Raw genomic sequence first — 23,145 nt, 5'->3', positions numbered from 1 at the left:
AGCTTATTAGAAATCATGAATCTCCTCTTGCCCTGGCTCTGGGACACCATCAAAGGAACTGCAGTTTCAGCATCTGCCTCTGAGCTCAGGGCAAAAGGAGAGTGGGAGAGGGAGTTGATTTTGGCCTGGTCACTTACCCAGCTGTGCTGAACAATCACATCTCTGGGCTGGAAGAAGGTGGGGAGGGGATATGACAGCAGCCATTCCACTGTAGTCACCTGTGAGATTCTAGTTCATCTCATTTTATTTTGATCATTTGCAAAATAGCTTTATTGAGGTATAATTTACATACCATAAGATTCACCCATTGTAACTGTACAGTTTGATGATTTTCAGCAAATTTTCTGCAACTGTACAACCATCACCACGGCCAGTTTTAGGATACTTCTATCATCCCCAAGTTCCCCCATGTCCATTTGTAGCCAATCCTTACTTCCACCCCCAATCTGCAGGCAACCAGTGGTCTGCTTTCTGTATCTTCAGTTTGACTTTGCTACAAATTTCACATAACAGATTACAAAGCCTCTAGTCCTTTGTACCAGGCTTCTTTTGCTCAGCTTAATGCCTACGGGGCATCCGTGAAGTGTCAGACTCAGAGCTAGGCTCTGGGATAGAGTGATGAGTGAAACCAACATGGTCCCTACTTTCATGGAGAACTGAGACCAGCAGGGAGAGAGCTGTTAATCAAACAATCCCACAAATAGATGTATAATTACACACTCTAATCACTGCTATCAGAGGAAAGATACAGAGTACTCTTAGCTCACACAGACAGGAGATGTGGTCTGCTCTGTGAGACTCAAAGGAGGCTGCAGAGAGGAGGTGATCACTTAGCTGAGATCTTAGGGATGCACAGTAGTTAACCTTCCAGAGAGGGAGAACAGACAGGCATCTGAAGGAAGGAAGGAGGTCAGAGCTGTGGGAGCACATGGTGAGGGGCAGCAGACAGTGGATAAGGAAGAACTAGGGGGATGTTAGCCTCAGCCTGAGCCCAGGGAGGACCTGAGAGTGTGAACAGCACCAGAGAGCTGTCCTGTCTGGAGGCAAGAACCCATGGGCAGCACTGATACAAGTGGAAAGTAGGTAGAACTGGGTACCACTTGCTTCTCACCCTAAAATGTGCATACAAGTCTCCAGAAGACCTTGCTAAGTGTAGATTCCAATCAGTAGCCTTGGAGAAGGCCCAGAGATTCTACATCCTATCCACCACCCAGGTGACCCCTACTGGTGGTCCATGGACCACACTTTGAGTAGCCAGGACCAAGAAGGCCAGGTAGTGGATTTAGCAAGGGTGACGTTACCAGGTTTCCAGGCTCAGCAATTACAGGAAGTGTAGCTCCAATTTCAGACCCAGGAGATTCTGCAAAGAGGCCAGGTTTGGGAGGCAAGGCCAGGATTTATTCCTGTGGTAAGACGCCTGAGAGTGCTCCTGACTATGCCCCAGAGAATTAGAGAACCTCTGACTAAAGGAGACTTTCAAAATCACTAGCCCACGGGACTTCCCTGGGGGTCCAGTGGCTAAGACTCTGTGCTCCCAATGCTGGAGGTTAGTGTTCAATCCCTGGTCAGGGAACTAGATCCTACATGCCACAACTGAAAAAAAAAAAATCCCCAAACGTCACACCAAAGATCAAAGATCCCACATGCTGCAACTAAGACCTGGCGCCACCAAATAAATAAATGAATTTTTTTTTTTTAAAATCACTAGTCCACTATTCCTGAAAATGAAGGGAAACCATGCCTCCAATTCTTGGTGTTTCCTACCTTGAGGCGGGTGGGGGTGGGATCAGGATGGAGGATGAAGAGTGACGGGCTAGAGAGAACAGGGCTTTGGCTCTTCCAGCCAACTTCTGGAAAGCAGCTCTGTTTTCTACACTGAAGAGATCTGGTTTACAATCTATTTCTAAAAAAAAAACCAAAAAGACAAGGGAAGGAATGACAGGATTTGGTATCGTGTGGCATTGAGAGACGGTGGCCTGATTTCTGGCCATCACAGAAGACTCCTCTCAGCTCTGATCATTATTTGCTCCAGATTCTTGCACAAGCTCAGGAGTGTAGTGTGGGTATGGCTATGGATTCCCCACCAGCCACAAAACGCTCCTCACCAGCCACATACTGGGGAAGGGCTTGGGAAAAAGACTCGGACCAGCACCTTGTTTGGAGGATTTAAGGAATGGTGTTTACTTCTAAGGAAATGGAAGCAACCTACAAATCAATCAATTTGTATCAGTAAAAGGGAAAATGGAACATAAACTGTTCTTTGTTTTCCTGGAACCTGAAAAGGTACAAGCCTCCAAACTTCACTTCATCCCTGTGCCCTGGACAAGCTTCAGGATGTCCCCAAGTGGGGACAGGTGGCCTCAGGATACTTTGGGGATTGGGGGAGAGGTGCCCAAACAGCGGGACTCAGACTTTGAACATCCAATCTCATCTCCGAGGAAGTAGTAACATCACTCCATTCCCAGGAAGGGCCCGGGAGTACAGCTGACCTAGATGTTTGATTTTTTTCAACTCCACATGGCAGCAAGAGTCAGAAAACAGAAGCCCTTTTATCTGGTCTTAATTAAACACAATATGCACAGAGGGGAGCCACTCTGAACAAGGGTGGAAGTGAGGCCAGCTGACTGCAGAGGGAGGATCCCTGATGCAGGAGCTCCTATGTAACTGTCACCCTTATGGAAGCTGAGAGCTGGGAGTTCTTTCCTCCCAGGGTTTACACTTGTCCCCCTCCCTGTCTGAGCTACTCACCAACTCAGACTTGCTCCCAGGGTTCACTAACTGTATGCAGCAGCAGGCTGTCTTTCCACCTGCCTCATAAGCATACTGAATGAATAGCACTTCTCCTCTTCCCCATATATTTCCTAGGTTCCCATCACCACCCCGAGTCTAACAAGTTAGCTGTCTGGTTCTGGACCCTCACGTGACCTCGCTCCTGCCAGGTCTTGTATTAATGGTGATCATACTCACACAGCCTTATTTTTCCTTAATCCTTGGACCTGGTGCCAGGAGGAAGTGGCATCCTTCCTTCCTCCTTCGATCCCTTTGCCTGTTTCTCTTAGTCTCCTACATGGAGGTTGATCTGAGGTCAGAGCTCAAGTTACTAGAGGGCAGGTTGCTTCACTCAGAATGACCTGTGAGTGTGCCTGCTCCCTCCCTTTCTGCCCCACGTGGGTATCACGTCCATCCTAGAGATTGTGCTACCTGAGCTGGCGTGTGTATTTCCACCAAATTGCCCGAGTTTGGTGCATGGTGTCAGATGCTCACTGAGTTCTTCACTTTGCTATTGTCCTGTGTGAGGTGATGCCCCTAGACAGAGTTGGTATGGTGACTGACCACACCAACATCACCTCCCTCCTGGAGAATTTGGGACAAGAATGATGTTGCTCGGGCAGACTTTCCCTCATATATCTATGCACAAGTGCTGAATTTCAGGTGTGCTTTTTACGCTCTTTTTTCTTTCAATCTACCTGGTGACACTCTTGCTGCACCCTGCCTGTCTGGCTGGAAACTCAGAACAAAGATGGGAAATGAGAAACATCCATTTTCCATGCAGTTCTAGCCTCCTGTCTCTGAAGGAAGCTGGTGTGGTCTCACCTGGCTGGGTTTCTATGGGGCCAGGTGCCCACTGGGCAGCTTTCAGGGCTGCTTGGGGGAGGAGCCCGGGATGTCACCACTGTCCTCTGGAATCATTTTCTCAGCCTGTGACTGATCCTTTCTGACAACTTCAGATGTGGTAGATGAGGTGCTTACTGGGGAGTTTTGATTTTGAAAAGTGGTCCAAACTCTTTGCAGGCAAAATACAGGAACCCAGAGGATGGCTAGGCTATGTAATAACACAAGGACTTTGACTTTCTAGAGGGACCTGTGCATCTCTAAACTCTACCCTGACAACGAAGGGCTCTGAAAACATCTGGGATAAGGGCAGTTGACAGGAATGAATGTATGGGCTCCAGGACACTGTTTCACAGCTCAGATCAGTGAACACATTCTGGAATCTATGTAAAGGCAAACCACGCCATTCACACTGGGAACTGCACCTGAGGCAGCACTGGATTCTGAAGCTCAGAGCGTTGCTATCCTCATTGCAGAGATACTACCCTTAGGTGACCAGCTGTCCCTGGAAACCTAGCTTATTTCTCAGTATAGCCAACATCTGCAGGTTGTGGCCACCTACAAAATATGGGGCTGAGCTCTTCTCAGAATACAGGATCCAGTGCTTCCTCTATGGCCTCTGAAGACTTCCCATCCCACCCTGGGATCCCTCCCTGGGGCCCCTGCCAGAGCCTCCTGGTCACCTCCCTGTCACTTGGTATCCCCAGCACCAGTAGCTGCTTAGCATGGAACAGGACCTTGACACACACTTGCAGAATGAATGCTGTGGGCAAGGACCTCCAGAGGACAACCCAGGATCACCAGCTGTGCCAATACTGTCTAGGACCCAGAACTTCAAAAGAGAGCTCCCTTTCTCTGCAAAAACCAACCCATATCCAGGCTTCCCTTTCCTTGCCATGCCTATCGTCCCACTCCAGGGCTAGTGACACCTGCTTGAGAATTAGACACCCCTGGGACCACATCTCCCTTACCATCTCACTAGAGGTATGACCTTGAAGATGTGACTTCACACAATAGAGCTTTGATTTTTAACTTATAAAATGGGGAGAGGAAGACATACCTACCTGGCTTATTTGGAGAATAAATGAAATCCTGATAATGGTAATAAATATCCCATTTACTGAGACTTAGGGTGTCTCAGGCATGTGTCTTCAATTCAGTTCAGTTCATTCAGTCACTCAGTCATGTCCAGCTCTTTGTGACCCCATGAACTGTAGCACGTCAGGCCTCCTGTCCATCACCAACTCCCGGAGTTCACTCAAACTCATGTCCATCGACTTGGTGATGCCACCCAGCCATCTCATCCTCTGTCGTCCCCTTCTCCTCCTGCCCCCAATCCCTCCCAGCATCAGAGTCTTTTCCAATGAGTCAGCTCTTTGCATGAGGTGGCCAAAGTGTTGGAGTTTCAGCTTCAACATCAGTCCTACCAATAAACACCCAGGACTGATCTCCTTTAGGATGGACTGGTTGGATATCCTTGCAGTCCAAGGGACTCTCAAGAGTCTTCTCCAACACCACAGTTCAAAAGCATCAATTCTTGGGTGCTCAGCTTTCTTCACAGTCCAACTCTCACATCCATACATGACCACTGGAAAAACTATAGCCTTAACTAGACAGATGTTTGTTGGCAAAATAATGTCTCTGCTTTTTAATATGCTATCTAGGTTGGTCATAACTTTCCTTCCAAGGAGTAAGCGTCTTTTAATTTCATGGCTGCAGTCACCATCTGCAGTGATTTTGGAGCCCAAAGAAAGAAAGTCTGACACTGTTTCCACTCTTTCCCCATCTATTTCCCATGAAATGATGGGACCAGATGCCATGATCTTTGTTTTCTGAATGTTGAGTTTTAAGCCAACTTTTTCACTCTCCACTTTAACTTTCATCAAGAGGCTTTTTAGTTCCTCTTCACTTTTTGCCGTAAGGGTGGTGTCATCTGCATATCTGAGGTTAATGATATTTCTCCCGGCAATCTTGATTCCAGCTTGTGCTTCTTCCAGCCCAGCGTTTCTCATGATGTACTCTGCATAGAAGTTAAATAAGCAGGGTGACAATATACAGCCTTGACGTACTCCTTTTCCTATTTGGAACCAGTCTGTTGTTCCATGTCCAGTTCTAACTGTTGCTTCCTGACCAGGATACAGGTTTCTCAAGAGGCAGGTCAGGTGGTCTGGTATTCCCATCTCTTTCAGAATTTTCCAGTTTAGTGTGATCCACATAGTCAAAGGCTTTGGCATAGTCAATAAAGCAGAAGTAGATGTCTTTCTGGAACTCTCTTTCTTTTTCCATGATCCAGCGGATGTTGGCAACTTGATCTCTGGTTCCTCTGCCTTTTCTAAAACCAGCTTGAACATCTGGAAGTTTGCAGTTCACGTATTGCTGAAGCCTGGCTTAGAGAATTTTGAGCATTACTTTACTAGCATGTGAGATGAGTGCAATTTGCGGTAGTTTGAGCATTCTTTGGCATTGCCTTTCTTTGGGATTGGAATGAAAACTGACCTTTTCCAGTCCTGTGGCCATTGCTGAGTTTTCCAAATTTGCTGGGGTATTGAGTGCAGCACTTTGACAGCATCATCTTTCAGGATTTGAAATATCTCAACTGGAATTCCATCACCTCCACTAGCTTTGTTTGTAGTGATGCTTTCTAAGGCCCGCTTGACTTCACATTCCAAGATGTCTGGCTCTAGGTGAGTGATCACACCACTGTGATTATCTTGGTCGTGTAGATCTTTTTTGTGCAGTTCTTCTGTGTATTCTTGCCACCTCTTCTTAATACCTTCTGCTTCTGTTAAGTCCATACCATTTCTGTCCTTTATCGAGCCCATCTTTGCATGAAGTATTCCCTTGGTATCTCTAATTTTCTTGAAGAGATCTCTAGTCTTTCCCATTCTGTTGTTTTCCTCTATGTGTCTTACATACATACTTTGATTCTTTTTTTTTTTGTTCATTTTTTAAAACTTTTTAATTTATTTTTTTGGCTGTGCTAGGTCTTCATTGCTATGTGGGCTTTTCTCTAGTTGCAGCAAGTGGGGGCTACTCTCTAGCTGCAGTGCATAGGTTTCTAATTGCAGTGGCGTCTCCTGTCGTGGAGCACGGGCTCTAGGTGCACAGGGGCTTCAGCAGTTGTGCTCCTGGGCCCTGGGGCACAGGCTTAGTAGTTGTGGCACACGGGCTTAGTTACTGCATGGCATGTGGGATCCTCCCAGACCAGAGATCAAATCTGTGTCTTCTGCATTAGCAGGTGGATTCTTTACCACTGAGCCACCAGGGAAGCCCTAATTTGATTCTTTCTTTAAGGCCATGTGACAAGGGTCATTGTTTAACAGATGAGACTGCAGGACATTAGTAACTCTAATGGGTCATTCTGTGACTAGGAGGCGGTCTGGCTTTGACCTTCACTCTCGCTCCACAGACCTTGGCTGAGACACCAGATCACTGCCCAACTGCTGCCGAGTGTTCATGGCTCTTCTCCCCACACATCTGTGACCTCAGGTGCCTTTCACTTCCTCCCCTCCAATCCCCCATTCCCCATTAATCAACAGCCATCCCTTGGGTGGAGTCAGAAGTGGAGAGATGGGGTCAGTGTTGAGAGGCAATGCCCTTCAACATTCTTTCCTCCTTCCTTCTCCCTCAGGCACAGCCCAAGACAGGGCTCAATTCTCTAAACACGGTAGTGCCAGAGATGTACACCACACCACAGCTACATCCTGAGACTTTTCTATCATTCTCATTTTGGGATGCTGCCCTGTTTCTGGAGTGACTATCCTACCATAAATGTGGATGGAAATAGAAGTGGGCCCCCAAACTCAGACTTCCTCCAAACACTAATGTTCATCTTGCAGTCACATGAAACAGCCCCCATGAGACAGCAGGGAAAATCCCATCTTTGCAGCTTCAAAACCAAAACAGGGCAGATTTCCCCTGGCAGCACGGGTCCTGACTTCCAGTCAGTTTACCTGAAGCAGGAAAACCTGCCCTTTAGTTTGCATTCTCAGTAAAAGGAAAACAGGAAGGTTAGTCTGCAAAAACATGCGTGTGTGCTAAGTTGCTTCCGTCACGTCCTATTCTTTGAGACCCCATGGACTGTAGCCCGCCAGGCTCCTCTGTCCATGGGGATTCTCCAGGCAAGAATACTGGATTGGGTTACTGTGCCTCGTCCAGGGGATCTTCCCAACCCAGGGATCAAACCTGCATCTCTTAGGTATCCTGCACTGGCAGGCGGGTTCTTTACCACTAGCGCCACCTGGGAAGCCCTGCAGAAACATGATCAGCCCCTTATTCTGATCCCCTGATTCCGAGTAATAAGTGATTACACATTTACATATATATTCAGTACCTGATAAACACATAGATGCACCATCTGCCAGCTTCACGTGTTCCAGGGTTTCTATATAGGTGCAAGTGCAATTTCATCTGGGCCTCAGCATTCATTACCCAGCTCAGGTGTATCTGCTCTGGGCGTTGCCTCTCAACGCTGACTCTGTCTCTCCCTTTCTGACACCCCCATCCAGCCCAGCTATAGGTCCTCCAAATCGGTTGGTTGACTTGATAATGTTTTGCCAGGTGGGAACCCTTGGAATCTCATTGGGAGTTGCCATTGGTTTGGATCCCACAGGCTTGCTTGCTGAAGTCCCAACCGGTAAGCACATCTCCCACCCCTTTTATTTTAAAGATGTCAAATTTTCTTATATTTCAGGTAAGCTTTTCATATTTTAATGGGGACATTCTGGAAACAATGACTGAGTTCCTTAGAAATGACTTTGGTGACGAATGAGATCATGCATCCTAAGACTGATTCTGAGATGCCAGGGGTCTGTGATTCCAGCAAATGGGGAAGGGGGTAGGTTTCTGCCTCCTTGGATTCCGCCTCCATATCCTCTTCCTTCAGGATACCCTAACCAGGGAGAGCACAAAGTAAACAGTGATACTTGTGAACGAACATTTTACTGTGACTTAGGAAGGAAGCTGGAAAGAAAGGAAGGAAGGAAGGAAGGAGATGTCTGGGTGGATAAGGAGCCCCATTCCCGAGAGCACAAAACGCGTGTGGATGAGCGGGATCAGGGCAGCCTGAGCCCCGTCTAGCGACGTCTCCCAGGGCACTGCCGCTGTCATCGTTAGTGCTACTGTTCAATCTTCCACACATGTCATTCTTCTCTGTCTGAAAAGTTTCCATCATGGGTTTAGCCTAAAAGGAAGGTTTAAGCAAAATATGTTCCTTCTAAAGGGAGACTAAAAGTAAAAAACTGCGTTTCAATCAGAGCATATGAGCTGAATGTATGAGGTTTGTTAAACTAGCCAGCTTTCAAGTCTTCACCAGTTCACATTCTTACTGTGCGTGGTTTTTCAGGGTAATCCTGTAAGAAGCGGGAGAGGGGCATGGGAGAGTACTAAATTATATGTAATTTTTAATTACTTCAATGTTTATACATTTCAATACATGTAAAGTGACATTGCTATTGAAATAGATTTTCTCTTTATTAATACCTGTCATTGATCTTTGTGACTGACAGGTGAGTTAGGACTACACTGAAGGAAAGGAAGATCGGAGATGTTCTGCTTTTTCCTCTTGGCTTCCTTTCCCATTTCTGAAAATAATTTTGGAAATAAAGCAAATCAAATGCAAATGCTCCCCCATTCCTATGGTACAGAATGTCAGGAAATCCGCTTCGCCAGTCTTTGTGCAATATTAAGCGCCCACACATAACACATGGGATGTTTATTCCTCACTCTGGCACCGGCTTCCTCCCTTCCATACTGTTTGGAATGTACAAATGTGGAGGAGTTGGTGTTACCGGCCTCTGAGAACCTTCTGGTTTCACATTTCTGTAAAGGAACAGCTTTTGTGTTTTCAAGGCAGATTAAAGAATCAATTTGCATTTTAAATGGGCACTGTGGAAGGGAGAATTGTGTGGAGGGCTTCAGGTGGTTTCTGGATGGTGCAGGTTGTGCCAGGGTAGGACGCTCGCTGGGAGCAGCGAGTCCCCCATGCCCCTCCTCCTGGCAGGAGGGCCCACCACTTAGAAGGCAGGCTGTGGAGTCTGGGAGACTGGTTCGAATTCTGAACGTGTTCCCTGAGTGACTTTGGATGGGCTACCTGTCCTCCCTGAGCCTTAGTTTCTTCATCTGTAAAATGGAGCAGATTATAGCAAGTGGGTATGTGGTGTTTACTTGTGTCTGTGTTATGAGTACGGATGTCCGTCAACCACCGGAATGGAAAGATCAGTTCAGGGTCCGTACCCACACTGTGACCCTAACAGCTGTGCCCTCGGCAACTTGAAGTCCCGGAGGAAAAGTGTGAGTGGCAGACTCAGCAAGCTCTTGGGCTGTTGGTGTGAAGAGCACACTCACCCACGGGAGCTCCATTGTGGGCTTCCACCCCAGGCTGCTGCCCGGGGCTGCAGAGGGCAGAACGCAGCCTCCGTGCTCGGGCTGCCATCTCACCAGTGACTCAGGGATTCTGACTTATGTTTTCTTTGTTATTGGAATGGACATGTTTTAACTGAACAGCTTGGTCAATTTTGACACCAGAATGTATTTATGGCATCAGTAGAGAACTTGACCAGTACCTCACAAGCCCCCCCAGAGTCACTCAAGCCTAAGATGAACCATTATCCTGACTTGTATCTGTTTTTGTACTTTGATATAAGTGGAATCATACAGTCCACACTCTGTGTCAGACTCAGTACCCCGTGTGTGAGGCTCAAACACCCTGTTGCACGTAGCTGTAGAACACTGTATGTCATTACCCTGGCTGTGAAGTCTTCCACTGTATGACGTGAGTGCCATGTACTTACTCCTTGAACTACTGATGGGGCTTTGGCTACTACAAACGGTGCTTCCATGGACATTCTAGTACTTCTGTTTTGTACATAATATACATTTCTGTTGACACCTAGAAGTGGGATTGCTGGGTCACAGAGCAACTCCACATTGCTGTTCAGCTTCTACTACCAAAAAGTTTTACAAAGTGATCGTATTAATGTATAATTCCACCAACAGCAGATGGGAGTTCCAGTTACTCCACATCTTTGGTAACACTTGGGATTTCCAGTCTTTCATTTTAGCCAGGCTGTACCTCTCTGAGGTACATCTAGAAGGATGCCCTGGCAAGAAGCTTCTTTGGGAACTATCTTCAGGGTCTGCTCTCTTTCTGAATAAAGTCTCTATTCCTTGCCCCAACAACTCATCTTGGTATATTAGCATGTTGTGCATACGAGCTTGGTAACCACCGTTAGTCACTCACTCATGTCCGACTCTTTGCAACCCCATGGACTGTAGCCTACCAGGCTCCTCTGTCCATGAGATTTACCAGTCAAGAATACTGGAATGGGTTGCCATTTTCTTCTCCAGGGGAGCTTCCTGACCCAGGGATCGAACCCAGGTCTCCTGTATTGCAGGCAGATGCTTTACCATCTGAGCTACCAGGGAAGCCCTCTGGTAACCACAGTGCACATGAAAATACTGTTGACTTCCCACGTTCCACTGATGGAGAGGACCATGTACACAGACAATCCCGAGTGCATTTATGTTTGGCTCCTGAAGGGGTCTTGGTACTAGCACAGGAACATAGGTATCTTTACTTTTCAGGAAATCCAAAGCGCTTGAAAGAAAATGCCGGTCTCACCTGGTCCTCTTCTGTCTGCCCCTGCTGCCTGTCTCCTCTTGAGAAAGGCCGGCATCATCTCTATCTTAACAGCCAACACTCACTGAGGACTTGGTGAAGCTGTGGCTGGGCAGTGTTTTATATATATTTTCCATCATCCTCACAGCATCCTCACAATGTAGGTAATACCATCTTCTTGTCTTCGAGGAGGAAAAACTCACCTCAGAAAGGCCATGTAACAAGTACACAGCTGTGCCACAGGCCTGGGGGGAGGTGGAATTCCAGCACAGGCCTCCTGCTGCCCACCCACCCGGTGCTGTGCAGTCCTGTCCCCCACAACTGACACAAGGTGTGTCCTGAAATTAGAGATCTCGCTGCACTGAAGTGGGTGGTCCACACTGCTCTGCTGTAGTACAGGAGAGCGATGTTGACATAGCCCAGCCTCCAGTGGTCATGTTCCATCAAGTCACCACAAACACCGAAGTAGTGCGGACCAACCCCTTCCTCCTGGAGCAATAGAGGGTCAGGTTCCTGTGAGGCTCAGGGCACAACATTTTCCTCAAAGGATCAACCCAGAATGTTGTTTTATGTGTGTTTCTCTTTAAAAACACCTTCCTTAACACATACCCTTGAGTTGTTAGCATTGAACTCATGGCCAACACCAGTGTCTCTTGTGCCTGAATGAAGCTCACCTAACACGTGTATTAATATTTTCTCCATCAGGCACATCCCAGCCTTCATGCACAGGAACCCTAGACCGCACTTCAGCATTGTGCTCGGAGGCAAATGTAAACAGCAACCTCATCCTCATCCCCTCCCGAAAGCACAAAAATACAGAGAGCGTGGCACAATGCGGGCTGAATGGGATGCTTGTTGACAGTTGCCTCACTCAACCTCAGCTGAGAACATGCACGTGCAAATATTGCTTTGAGGGCTGCAAATAAATTTTAGCAAGTAGGCGAATCTGCAAATGCAGAATTTGTGAATAATGAGATCAACTGTGTATTTGCTGGTTGATTGATCTAGGGTAAGAATCTTCTTTATTAAGTGCTATGTGCTTGATCAAACAGTCATCTCAAGTAAAGCACTGAACTAAGCAAAGTGATGGCCATGCCTTGACACTGCTGCAGATCACCAAGAGAAAACTTTCTTCCAAAAATCGCAGAGATCGCTAGGAATAGCTGTGCAGTGTCTGCACTGCACAATCCTTTCAGCTGAGGGAGGCAGCTTAGTTTGGGCTGCTCCACCCAGGAAGGGGCACCATTTTGTCATTTATCCAGAAGTACCATGTTTACCAGTGGTGGCCTCTCAAAATGCTTCCTGAATGATTTTCTATAAACGTCCCTGGAAACCTATGAGGTCAGCAGGGACAGGTAGCCACATGCTTGCTTTCCTGTTGGCAATCAAGTGACTTGTCCTAGGATAGTCTAAGAGTCACTCTTCCAATGCATGTGGTCATTTCAAAGCTGACAAACCAAGGGGTCCTCTGGGCAGTGCCCACCAGTGTAGTGTTTCCTGTACCCAATGGGATGGACCAGTGGAGAGCCAAGGCTGCCTGCCACCTGCCAGCTCAACTGTTTGCTCCATTTGGGGGTTCACTCTTGATGCTGCCATGCCTTCAACATGACTGGAGAAGCATAGGGCGGTGACAGCAAATGGCTGAGGCTGGCACATGATAAAGTCTCTAGCTGATCAATTTCCATCCAGGCCTAGAATGACATAAAGATCTGCCCACAGGTGACCAAAGCCCAGTGTTTCCCACAGAGCTCGGTCATTTCTACATAGGCCTACAGATTCTGAGCAACGTGTCTAACAGGACATGGACAAAGCTGAACCCCAAACCCCAAGTGACCCCCCTATTCTGCCTGCCTGGTGATTGCTGCTCCCTCCTCCCATGACACCAGCATCCCTGCTGACACCCTACTGCTGCCTGCACAGACACCATGGAGATGCATCCACCCCAGGCCTCCTCCTCTTTCTGCCATCCCTTCTCAGAGCTGTGCAGCTCATGTTAACCTCCCCCTTTCAGAGATGCTCATGAAGCACCTCTGCGTGTGCCCCACCCCATTTTGCTGCAGCAACATAAAGAACCAAACTTTGTCCTGGAGTAACTATGGGAACATTTCCGGTTGTCTCTGACTGGTGTGCTATCATGCCTGAGAATCCTATTTTATTGGTAGAGAAAAGTTGAGACTTGCCTCTTGTGGGGTCACAGAGAAGTGGATTCTAGGGTGGTTTTGCTCTTGTATAATCTCAATTAGCTGGCCCTCCATGTCCTGACACCACAAACAAACATGCCATCTAGGTCCAAAACCCTTTTTCTTTGTTCCACACACACAGCTTCAACAAGAATGCCAGCCCTGTTCTCCCAATCAAATCACCTCTCCAAAGACCCTCCTGCCTAGAAATGTGGAGTCTCCACTTTCTGGAGCTTGTTTCTCCTTGGCTGAGGATCCAAGGGAGCTGCTTGGTAAATTGTCTTTACCAACGGGATATGGCAGAGATGATACCATGCCAATGGGGAGCTTAGGGCAGCTTCTGATTATCTCATGGGACATTTCTAGCTGCCATGTGAAAAAACCTAGGCTAGTTCCCTGGAGGATGATACAACATGTGACCCCAGCTGATAGCCAGTCATCTGCTCAAAGACAGGCACCTGGCTGCTGACAACTGATGAGAGACACATCAGTTGGCTAGGGAAGCCTAGCCAAGACTGGAAGAACCACCTGGGTAAGCCCTGCCCAAATTGTTGACCCATAGAACCATAGCTAAATAAGTGGTTGCTTATATAAGCTACTAAAACGGAGGTTCCTCTGTTACACAGCAGAAGCTTACTGATGCAATATCATTCGTTTAGAGCTAAGATCATTAATGGGCCCTGAAGGTGGTTAGTCATCATTCCTCAAAGTAGGACTTTAGCAAACTGTAAAGTACTTGTGAAGGGAGAATTCTGTGATCAGCTTTGAAAGCCATGCTATTACACTTCCCATATGGAGATTCATGGCCCAAATTTGCATATTAAAAGTTTGTGAGAAACCCTGCATTTAGCACATAGTCAGACAATAACTTAGCATTTCTGTTCCCGATCAATAAAGGAGCCTTGATTTCCAACCTGAAGACCACAGATCCTCTGAGAAGCCCAAATGATTGTACTGAGGTCAGGTGTTAACCTGGAGATGGTGGCAGGTGGTTGCGACACCTGTCCAGTGGCAACCAGGTGTCCCTGTGCTATGGAATAGATGGTGTCTCTGCTCTTGGCTCCTGACCACCTGGAGGCTTCCTTGTACCTGCTGAGGCTGCAGGACAGGCCACCAAGAGGGCACATGAAGCAGCTTCCAGAAAGAACTGAAACAAGACAAGTGCTGCCTCCAGAAGGTGGATGAGCTGCCTGGAAGTCGTTGCCAAAATCCTCTATTTACAGAAAATGGCACTTTGTAAATACCAAGCTGTGCTATTTATGTAGCCGTTTCTCATCAATATATGTGGGAATTCTGCAATATCACGAGTGCTCTTCAAAGGCTTCCGGAATTGCAGACAAATGAGGGTCACAGATAGAGTCAGCTGAGCCCTGCAAACCCTATGCCCCCAGTTCCTGTTCTTGCACATGGCTTGGCTGCTGGTGCAAGAGCAAAGGGCAGGGCAGGGCCAGGCCAGAGCCATGACCAGGGTCTGGCCAGATGGCCCCTCTCCTTGGGGGCATGGATGGGGGAGTAATGTGGGCGGAAACAAGGCACTCAGGGATCTGGCCGTGGAGGGATCAGTCCAACAATGACCAGCACATCCTGGTGCTGGACACAAGGCTGGTGACACTGCCCTGCAGCATGGCCACAGTCCCCGCGTCCACCCTACAACCCCCAGGTCCTCTCACAGCTTAAGAACTGGGAGGTTTCTAGAGCTGTGCCCAGAAAAAAGGCTTTGGAAACTATCAAACACTGTGCCTACTGACCATGCCTGGAGTCACTTCCAATGTCATCACTCACATCGTTGCCATGGAAGGAGACTTCCTTCCCCATCGCCCAGCAACTCAGGAGCCCTGCACCTGGGTCCAGCCCCAGCCGTCAATCCTGCGCTCTGTGCCCTGGGCAAGTTGCCTGATTTCTCTGTGCCTCAGTTTCCTCACCTGTGAAAAGAGGAAGTAATCCCTGCGTCCTAGGGGATGTCATGTCATGGGACCCTCTCAGAGTCTTAGTGACCCATCTACAAAGTGGGAACAAGATCGGCTCCCACAGGAGAAGCTGATGAACATGCAGCACTGAGCGTCTCATCCTTCATTTCTGTGCGATGTTCCCAGCGTGAGTCTTATATTTGTCAGCCCCCTGGGAGGGGAGGACCACCTCCCATCCTGCACTGCTCACTGACAAATCTCTCCATCAACATGTCTTCATTTGATTGAAGCTGAGGTAATTATGCAACACTGATCTAAACATAGTGTCAGCAATTTTCTTCTTTGGGCTGTTTGCACTGCCAAACCTCAGTTTGTTCATCTATCTAAAATGGGAGGATCAAGGTAGAAGGTGAGAGGAAGATGCTGGCATGCTCCTCCCACTGTGCGAGACCCGCAGCCAATGTCTGTCCCCCACCCCCAGCCTTTACCTTCATGGCCTGGAGTGGACCAGCTGGATGCCCTGTTTGTGCAGCATGTGTGCACACAAGCCTTGGTGCTCTCTGCCACTCTCCCTTGTCAGCATCTTAATGGGAGAGAAGAAATTCCTATCTACTTGGTTTTCTGAGCTTCTGGGAGATTCCTGATGCACTTGGACCACTGCCAGGTACACGGGTGGCTGAAAAAATGACACGAGGTATCCCCTGTTACCCTGTGACTGATCTTCAGCTGAGCAATGAACACTGGGGGAACTTCTTTCTGCTTGGCTCCCGCCCTGATGCCCTGGACTCGTGCACAAGTGATGGACTACAGTGTATGGACCACTGGCCAACTGAGGCTGGAGTTGTCTAGCATCTGGGCCTTTGCCATGAATACTATTTGGGGGCGGTGGTGGCTCTTGACTCTCTGCAGGAGTCCTGTTCCACATATGGAGCAGCTGCCCACTTTTGTTCTGCCCACACTGGTCATGTGACTTGATCTAACTCCAGGGGCCCTGGAAATGAGCCTGTTCTCTTGTGATATGAAGGCACAGAGCCTCGGAGAGTGCCTGTCTGTACCCAAGCCCAGAGCTCAAGCTCCCAACCCCAACCTGCTGAGTTTCACTTAGGCAATATCGATACTCCTGTGTGTTTTCAGGCAGCACAGGCTCGTCAGAAGGGGCTGAGTCCCAGGAAATCCGACAGTGTCATGGCTGACCAGAGACGGGAGTCCTTTTATCTTTTACTGCACCAATTTTGGCTCTTGGAACTGGACTGGACCTTGAGAATTTTTTTTTCACTTACAGCTGAAGAGGCCAAAATATGAGAAAGGCTAGTGACTTTCTCAAGGTCGTAGAGCTGAAGAGTGGTAGCCCTGGGACAGACTGGCCCACCACCACTGAGTCATCCTGCAGTCAACACAGTAGTGACATCCTCACCAGCCACACTCTTTCTCCTTTGGTGAATGGTGCCATCGCCCATTTACCCCAAAGACAAACAGAGAGAGACCCTCTGCACTCAGTTGGTTTGAAGACATTCAAAGCAGCACAGCTCTCCTGCCAGTGTTCAAAGACTCTATCTCATTATTAGAAAGATCACAACGGGAAACATTCCAGTCTCTGCCACATCTCACAGTGCAGGACACCCCTTCCCCTCCCTTCCCTGAATCTCCGTGTCAGCACCATCATTAAGCCACACAGAGACGAATACACTCACAGAAGAGCTTTTCCCTTCCTATCAGTTTTTATTTTTTTAAAAAAGACAAGGACCAGCTAATTTTATAAGGGATGACACAGTAAATCATCTCGTTAGTCATCCTGAGTTCTTTCCAGTTTGAACAGACTCCTCTCTGAACTGACTTGTCTATTTACTATAGAAAGGGAGACAAGAGGATTCACTTTTTGCCATTTTTGGTATAGAAAAATCTGGTTCCTCTGCCAGCAAAGAGTGGAGCAAAACGTTCAGGCAGTGGCTAGTCATGGAGTATTCACACGTGAGAACCGAGGCATGTGTAAGCACTGCACACGGCAGCAGGATGGAGGGTCGATGTGGAATCAGAGGAAGGGGTGCACCCAGGCACCCCAGGTGGGATGAGCTTGAAATGACTGAGGAACACGAGGAAGGTCTGAGGGTGGGAGTGTGCTGGGGGTGGGGAGAGTAGGACATGGATGTGGAGAGGTGGGCAGACCCAGAACGTGCAGGCCAATCCCCACATATATCATTAAAAGGCTGCCTGGACCACTGTGTGGGATGTGGACATGAGGGGGGATCCTGGTGCAGGGGAGGGTGATGGCAGCCTGGACAATAGCCATGCCAGTGAGGATGGAGAGGAGATGGGGATGAAGACACAGTTTGGAGGTGGAAAGGCTAGGATGAGCTGATGGCGGTGGGGTAGGAGAGAAAGAAGTCAAGGCTGATTTCTATGATTCCAGCCTGAGCAATTCAGTGGATGTGTTTCTGAGACGGCCAATCTAAGGGGCAAGAGGGTTTGTTGTCTTTTAAAAACCCATGGCTCCATTTCAAACTATATTCCAACTCCATATCAATCTACACTCCCTCTTCAGTGGAGTGCTGAGTTGCCAAGGGAGATATTAAACACACTCACACACACACTCCTTTATCCAGAATCCCACTTTAAGTAATTGTGCCTAAGATGGTAAAATGTCTTTCCTATTGCCTTTTAAAAGAGGGTTATGGTATCCATAGATAAGCATCTGTGTGTGTCACATGTGCACTCAGATGGATGTGCACACATCCAGCCTGGGGATAAAATTGCCCTCTGGGACTCGTCCTCTGCAGAGGAGAGTAATAGGTTTTGCCTCAAGCCAACCCTGTGAAACAGAAAAGCAATGAAGTCAGATGAAGCTGGGCCTGTGTCCAGGAGAGGATGAGAGGGCCAGCACGAGCCAAAGCTGCTGGTCCCATCACAGTTTCAGATACTGAAAACCACTCTGCTAACTGCGCTCATCCCTCTAGTTCACAGCACTGAGGAAAACACAGCTTTAACAAGTTCAAGAGGAGAAAAAGTAGATCCTCAGGCTCCTACCATTGTATATAAAATGAAACCCATCAAAGCACTAATAACATAGCAGACAAGACAGACTCCATGTTTACCTTTGGAATCCACTCCCAGGGCAGGAGAGGGCCTTGTGTTCTGAGAATGCATCACGAGAGTCCATGAAGAGCATCCCCAGCCGTGGGCCAAGGATTAGGCCACAGGTGGACCTAATTTGCATTCTTGCTTTGTCATTTCCAGGCAAAAGAGCCTTTCATCATGAAATCTATTTGCAAACAGCTCCTAGTATTCTTGGGAGTAAGATGAAGCAAGCCTTAGGAAACAAGACTTTCAGAGAGAGTGTCCCAGGTGTCCCAGGAGTGGAGCACACCCACCCATTGGATTAGGAGTTGGGTAGGTGGGTGCCATCTTCGTCCCTGGGCTGACAGTGAGAGGCAAGTTCGATGGCTGACAGTTTACTCCAAATATCCCCTAAACCAGCTCCTTGGGATCTGGCTCTAAATTCCCCAATGAAAGAGGGGCCACTTATTGAAAGGGCAATTTATCTTTGGGGTTCCTTAAGATTCCTTAAGTGTAAGAACAAGAGAGGACTGCTGCTGCTGCTAGGTCGCTTCAGTCGTGTCCGACTCTGTGCGACCCCAGAGACGGCAGCCCACAAGACCCCCCCAGCTAGCAATGGGAACAGTTCTGGAAACTCTTCAGGAGCTTCTGAAGAGGGTGAGAAGCTCTTGGGATCTCAGGGAAGCAGGGGTAGGGGGAGATGTGGCAGAAGAATCTGGCTCCTTCCTCACTGTGGACCCCAGGTTGAATGGGCTTAGCCAAAGCTACACCCCAAACCCACCTCTGCCCACTCCTTAACTGAGAACACATTTGGGTGGTTTTCATACTCAGGCACCAGCTTCAGCTGCTGAAATAACATCTCAGCAGACAGAGGCCAATGCTTCAGGGAAAGAACACTGTGATTGTCACCAATGACGTGTTTGTTCAGATGCTACATGTTGGAGCACATGTTCAGAAAGGACTCTGAGTCCTTGTGAAATTGGGAAACAGATACAGCTCTGTAGGGGCTACAGACATAGCTCCCTGGGGCTCTGCAAAGCCCAAGCTACCTAGCAGCACCAACATCGTGGAGACAAGGCATGTAACTGGAGTCGGTGGTTTCAGAGGAAAGATACTGTAAAATTGTAGTCGGTATAGAATATTGTTCACATTGGGACTGTTGGCAATCTCATCTAAGAGAAACACATAAATTAAGTTTGCCTTGTAGGTAACAAAATAAAGAAAAATAAAATAGAGTGGGGACGAGTGGACCAATAATAATAAATTACTATCAATAATGACAAAATATTGATAGATAAATAAGATGAAGAGCAGCATACAGTAGGCTGCAGGTGTCCGGTCCTGATAGGTAAATATTTGGTATCTAAGCAATGTGCCTGCTCTCTCCCATCACCAGTTGGGGCTCCTCATTAGATCAAAGGTAACACTGTCTGCTCCAAGCTCATTCTCTAAGCTTCTCTCTATTGCACTGGGTTCAGGATGTGAACCAAAGAGACAGTAGATGAACACCTGTAGCATCTGTCCAGAAGGGGCTGGATTCTCATAATTTTGCATCTTCTATAGCCTCATGGGTTTTAGAGAGAGAACAGATGTGCATAATAATAATGGTTGTTGTTTACTCAGTTTGTGTGTGACTGTTTGGTGACCCCATGGACTATAGTCCACCAGGCTCCTCCGTCCATGGGATTTTCCAGGCAAGAGTGCTGGAGTGGATTGCCATTTCCTTCTCCAGGGGATCTTCCTGACCCATGAATCGAACCTGGGTCTCCTGCATCGCAGGCAGACGCTTTACCGTCTGAGCCACCAGGAAGCTAATAATAATGGTAGGTAATATCTATTCAGCCTTTTCCCTAGAAGCAGAACTAGATTCCAGGATTCTAGTGCAAGTCTTTTAGCTGGGAGGGAGGAGTCTCAGAAAGTGACCCCCCTCCAATCCAGAAAAGAGCAGGAAAATAGATCAGGGACGAAGGGGCTGCTGATCCAGGTGTGTTATCCGTAAGATGCTGGACAGGCACCTGCTGGGGCACCTGGGGGAGACAGGGCTGAATGTGTTTCCATGTGCACATCGGAGGCATAAGGGAACAAAGGTATTTATCCATCAACCCCTCTCTGACTGAGGGCTACTTCTGGGGGTTGATAATTTCCTGGCACTTCTGGGCTGCCCTGCATTCTGGTAGAACAGGCTCTGGGGATCAGCAAAACCCTGGACTCATGGGAGCAGGGAACTGCGGTTCAGGCAGGCACACCAAGCTGTAAATACTAAGTGGGTACAGGGGGCCTTATCCCAGCAGTGCCAGATACTCTACCAAGAGCTCTGCCCACATGACTTCATATGTTCCTGAAAGCAGCCCGATTCACCTCCAGCGACTGACAGGGAAGCTGAAGCTTGACCAGGCAAAGCAGATCGCCCATGGCTATGCGCCTAATCAGTGGAAAAGCTAGGACCGACACTCAGGTGGGTTTCACTCAAAGGGTACGCTCTAAACCACCACCAGGCTTTATATCCAGCTTGAGGTCCTGGGGAACCAGCCACTGGCCAACATGTGTGCCGCCCGTGACCCTGATGGTCAGACTCTGGCTGTCTGAACTGGGTCTCACGCAAGGAGAGGAGTGAGTAACTTAAGATCTTTCGAAACATAATTTACCCTCTTTGTGCTAATCCTCTCTGGACACCAGTTTTAGCTTTGTGTTGACACTGACAAATTAAGGACATGCTCAGCACTTTTGCAAAAGTAAACAGGAAATTCCACAAGCTCTTCTAATCATTTTTCTCTTCCAGGGTGAAATCCCTTAACTAAACACGTCTGCCTGGCCAGAGAGTTGTTGCCAGGACCTTGCTGACCAGATCCTGTGGGTCCCCTTATACGTCGAAACCCCTGTGGCAGCCCCTCTCTTAGGATCCTGGCCTTGGAGCTATAGAAAGGCCTCTGGGCCCCCGTGTCCTGGTGTTCATGAGGATGGGGCCGGTTCCCAGTGGGTCTGACTCTGGTCCTTTGTGGTGGGCTAAGCACAGGTGAGCCACCCTTAGAGAGATGTAGGGTGGGGAGAAGGTGAGGACCAAAACACCTAACATTTCTTGAGCATCTACTACGCACTCCTACTTTATAGATGTGGAAATCGAGGCCAGGAGAAGTTCTGTGACTTGTTCCAAAGCCCCTAGCACTTTGGTGATACACAAGCTCTCCAGCTCCTAATCTGGGTACCCTTCTGTCTCATCAAACATCTCATCTTGCAAAATAGGTTAATTGTCTAGCTCAGGGAACTATAGTCAATATCTTATAATAACCTACAAGGGGAAATAATTTGAAAAATAATGTGTATATGTAAAACTGGATCACCTTGCTGTGCACCTGAAATATTGTAAGTCAACTATACTTCAATGAAAATATATATTAAGAAAAAAGAAGGCTATACATAACCCCCCTACACACACACACAAAAATCCCATCTTGGATGCCTGGTGGCCTGTAAGTGCCTTCTATGCATCCCGTGTGTGTGAGTTGCTAAACCCAGGCCATCGCTTAGATGCCAAGGGTAAAGGAGTAGCGCCTCTCTCCTGGAGACCTTTTTTCCTGACCACCTCTGCTTTGTGATTTTGAGTTGACAATGCAAGAAAAAGAAGGGATGATGGTCAACTAGAATCTCTAGGTCTTCTAGGGAACCCCCTGCCATGCACGCATGCTCAGTTGCTCAGTTGTGTCCAATTCTTTGCAACCCTATATGGACTGTTCCTCTGCCTACGTGATTTTCTAGGCAAGAATACTAGAGTGGGTTTCCATTTCCTCCTGAGGCTACTTAATTTACATTAATGAAAATAAAATAAAATTTAAAGTCAGACTAACCTCTCAGTTAGACTAACCAAGTTTCAAGGGCTCAGTAGCTCACATGGCCAGCAGCTCCCTTACTGGACCGAGCAGAGAGAGAACAACTTCATCAGCGTTAGAAGGTTTGAGATAGCACTGTTTTATAGACTTAAAGTGTTCAGTCTCAAGAGCAAAAAAGGAAAGGAATGACCTTGGAGAGACAAAAGTCACCCCCCGGGGCTGAGGTGGAGCTTTGATGTACAAAGCTGCCTCTCCAAGTAGGGGTGGGGGCAAGAAGGGCCCCTTCCACATTCTACTGGCATCCTGGCCCCTCCAACCACTGAGAACTGGCTTGTGCATCAATTAGTTTATTCTTTGGCTCTTAACAAAAGCACTCTGAGCCTCAGGGAGGGGAGAGGATCCAAGGACACCATTCCTTAAGATATTATAATTAAACAGATGACTGGAAGCAGCCAAGGCCCCAGGGAAAAGATATCCACCCTGTAAGGCTCCTTCCAGAGCCCCTCCCCCAGGACTGAAAGGGGACTGGAGCTCAGAGGAGGCAGGGAGAGGAGGGGAGTGCTCCCCACCTGGGATGGGCTCTCCCCGTTCTTCAGGAACACGTCAAAATTAGCCTTCACCCTGCTCCACGTTGGGGGTGAAGTTGGAGTTGGAATTCAGGCTACAAAGCCAAGACTTCCTTTGGGATCTGTCCGCCCTCCTGTGCTTCAATCACCCCGACTAAGGAAGACCTGACTGAGGGTATCCTGATCAACATTAGAACAGACGGTGAAGCAAGTTCTCAGACGTGTGTTTTCCTGGGGATATTCACTGTTGATAGAAGTTTGCAGATGACGGATTTCCACTCTACCAGGAGCTTCCCAGGTGGCACAGTGGGTAAAGAACCTGCCTGCAATGCAGGAGATTCGGGTTCAATTCCTGGGTTGGGTAAATCTCCTGGAGGCGGGCACAGC

At 48.0% G+C, this 23,145-nt stretch overlaps 1 protein-coding gene and 1 non-coding gene across 2 annotated transcripts in view; both read right to left on the bottom strand.

The window, feature by feature from the left end:
• The window catches only part of SLC24A3 (solute carrier family 24 member 3), a 431,954-nt gene that overhangs the window by 139,164 nt on the left and 269,645 nt on the right, over positions 1 to 23,145 (bottom strand). The window lies entirely within an intron of this gene.
• TRNAR-GCG (transfer RNA arginine (anticodon GCG)) lies at positions 20,106 to 20,178 on the bottom strand. Its single transcript has one exon. It is a non-coding gene; the product is annotated as a tRNA-Arg (tRNA).

This window comes from Bubalus kerabau, chromosome 13, assembly GCF_029407905.1.
Source record: "Bubalus kerabau isolate K-KA32 ecotype Philippines breed swamp buffalo chromosome 13, PCC_UOA_SB_1v2, whole genome shotgun sequence".
Classification (NCBI taxonomy): domain Eukaryota; kingdom Metazoa; phylum Chordata; class Mammalia; order Artiodactyla; family Bovidae; genus Bubalus; species Bubalus kerabau.
This window is presented reverse-complemented; position numbering and strand designations above follow the sequence as displayed.